The sequence below is a fragment of the Phodopus roborovskii genome, unplaced genomic scaffold (assembly GCF_943737965.1).
Source record: "Phodopus roborovskii unplaced genomic scaffold, PHOROB, whole genome shotgun sequence".
Taxonomy (NCBI): Eukaryota; Metazoa; Chordata; class Mammalia; order Rodentia; family Cricetidae; genus Phodopus; species Phodopus roborovskii.
Window position 1 is genome coordinate 123812 of NW_026125151.1, and position 3177 is coordinate 126988.

The 3177-nt window shown below is 43.1% G+C and overlaps 1 pseudogene; it reads right to left on the reverse strand.

The window, feature by feature from the left end:
• On the reverse strand, nucleotides 1-1855 carry LOC127226247 (polycomb group RING finger protein 6-like; annotated as a pseudogene).
• Nucleotides 1856-3177: the final 1322 nt, after the last annotated feature.

Below are 3177 nucleotides of genomic sequence, written 5' to 3' on the forward strand. Positions count from 1 at the left end.
TCAGATTTCCCACAGAGATGGTGTCCTTCCAAGGAGCTCAAGTAATAAAGACATATCAAGTTCAGGTGGAATATTGAACACCAACTCTAGGACGTTCTTATCTTTTCCTTTGCTGAAGGGACTGACTGTGGACCAGCAGGTTGGGGTACTTCTAGACCTCTTTATAAAAACCATGCATTTGCTTTTTTTTTTTTTTTTTTCTCTTTATCACTAATTTGTATAGTATGTCTTGTAATTGTCAGTCCAACCTTATTTTATAAAGAGGCTGTGTCTTGTGGACACCATATGCTGCATTTTGGGCATCTGTTGCTATAGTAAAAATGTCTTACAATGCAGCTTTTACAAAAGGTATGAGGACATTCTGTGATGGTAGTTGCATCTATTAAGTAACCTTTGCAAATAGAACACATGGGGTCAGTTCAGCAAGGTTAAGCAGGAGCTCCTCCTCGTTCTCGGAGTCTGGCCACTCCAACCACAGGGAGAAGGGGCTCATCTCTTCCTCTTCCATCTCCTCCTCTTCTTTCAACTCCTCCTTGTAGTCCTTGAAGCAGCCTCTCAAGCCGTCTAGGCTGCGCTCCGAGAGTTCCAGCTCTTGATTCCCAGGCAGCAGAAGGAGACTGTGTCACTGAGTATGGCGTGGAATGTATATGAAACCTCAAAGCCTGTCTCCACAGTGACACACTTCCTCCAACAAGGCCACACCTACTAATAGTGCCACAGTCCCCAGTTAGAGCCATTTCTTTTCTCCCCTGCATTCTCTCCCTCTGTCCCCTCTCCCCCACCCACTTGACCCTCCCCCACTCCCATCTTCACCTATCCCCAGTCTACCCATAAAATCTATTCTATTCCCCCTCCCACAGAGATCCACATGTGTCTCCCTAGACCCCTCCTCTTTAATCTCTCCATGTCTATGGGTCGTGGCTTGGTTATCATTTATTTAACTACTAATATCCACTTAAAAGTGAATATACACTATATCTTTCTGGGTTTGGGCTACCTCACTCAAGGTGAATTTTTTTCTAGTTCCATCCATATATTTGCAAATTTCATGATGTCATTTTTTTAAAAGATAGCTGAATAATATTCCATTGTGTAAATGTACCACATTTTCTGTATCCGTTCTTCAGTTGAGGGGGCATCTAGGTTGTTTCCAGGTTCTGGCTATTACAAATAATGCTGCTATGAACATAGTTGAACAAATGTCCTTGTGGTGTGAGTGTGCATCCTTTGAGTGTATGCCTAAGAGTGGAATTACTGGATCTTGAGGTATTCTAAACATTTCTAAATTTCCATTCATGTTTAAGTATTGCTGAACACAATCTGCGTTACAAATGAAGAAACATTTAAAGTCTTATTCATTAACAGGCATGAGAATCAGGATTTTTTTAAGTAAGATTTTATTTCATTTATGTTATTTTATTATTATTTATGTAATGTGTATGTTCTGAGAAAAGCTCAGCTGAGAAAATTCTTCCATGAGATGGGCAAACCTATAGGGCATTTTCTTACTTAGTGACTAATGTGGGAGGGCTGAGCCCATTGTGGTTGCTGGGCTGGTGGTCCTGTGTTTTATAAGAACTCAGGCTGAACAAGCCAGTAAGCAGCACTCTCCATGACCTCTGCATCAGTTCCTGCCTTCGGGGTTCGTGCCTTGCTTGAGTTCCAGCCTTGGCTTCCCCCAGTAGGTTGTAATTCAGGATATGTATGCCAAATAAACCCTTTCCTGACTGTAGACCAGGCTGGTCTCAAACTCACAGAAATTTGGCTGTCTCTGCCCTCCCTAATGCTGGAATTAAAGGCGTCACACCACTGCCTGGCTGTTTGTTTTGTTTCGACCTATCTTGTTTTTCGTCATTGTGTTTCATCACAGAGTAAGACAGTGTGTATGGTGGCTGTCTGTGTGTATGGGCAGGTACAAAGGCCAGAAGAGGACATTGGATCCTCTGGAGCTGGGGTTACTCTGGAGTGACTTGCACTTGTCAGCCACCCTGTGGATTCTGGGAACTGAAGCTGAATCTTCTGTAAAAGCAGTAAGCATTTTTAACTTCTGAGGCAGCTCTCCAGCTTGATGAATGATTGAGATAACTTTTGCTTTATCTCCCCCTTCCTCTTCTCCTCTGTCTCTGTTTCCTCTCTCCATTGCTGAGGGCTGACCTCAAGGCTCTTTGCTCTCTCAGACAGCACTGGACCACTGAGCTGTCCTTCATCCCTGACTTCATTCTTTTTATAATTTTCCAGTTTGGAGATCATATCTGTAGACTGACAGGAAGGAAAATGTGAAGGTTATGAAGTAGAAACATTTCGGCCAACTCTAGAGAGCAAGGTTCTTTTGTGAGAAAGGTCATGATTTACATCACCATGCAAATTATTGGACTTTTCAAAGGGAATGAACTGAATTTATTGACTTGAGACATCTCCTGTAGCTCAGAGTGGCCTTGCACTTCTGAATCTCCTGTCCCTTCCTCCCAAATACCACGTGCTCCAGAGTTTAACATCTATTATATACCTTTCTTTTTTCTCTTTCTGTCTTTAAGTGGGCTGAAATCATTTAATAGACTATTTAGATGCTGGGCTGTGGTGCCTCATGCCTTTAATCCCAGCACTCAGGAGGTAGAGATAGGTGTTAGAACTCTGTGAGTTTGAGACCAGCCTGATCTGCAGAGTGAGTTCCAGGACAGCCAGGGTTACAGGGTTACACAGAAAGACCCTGACTCAACACACACACACACACACACACACACACACACACACACACACACAGAAAGAGAACATTAAGATGATCTTCAACTCTAAGTAATTGCTATTTATACTCAGGGAAAATACCACACAATCCTAAAATTTTAAACTTAATACTCAGAGTGGAATGGAATTGTCTAAAGACGGAAGACACACATAGCCCTCTGCTGTCTCACTGGCCCCTCCTCTTTCTCTAGTAGAGACATGATATTTAAGCTTTATTTGTCCGAAGTTCTCAGTGCAGTAGTATAAGCACTAATGAGTGATTTTAGTGTAAGCGCTAGTGAGTGATTCCTGGCCTTAAGTGCTTCCTGTTCTTGAGGACCTGGGTTTGGTTCTTAGCATCCAACCACCTGTAACTGTAGCTCCAGAGCCTCTGACTCCCTCTCTGGCTCCAAGGACACTTGTATGTCACACATGGCACACACAGACGCCCCCCCC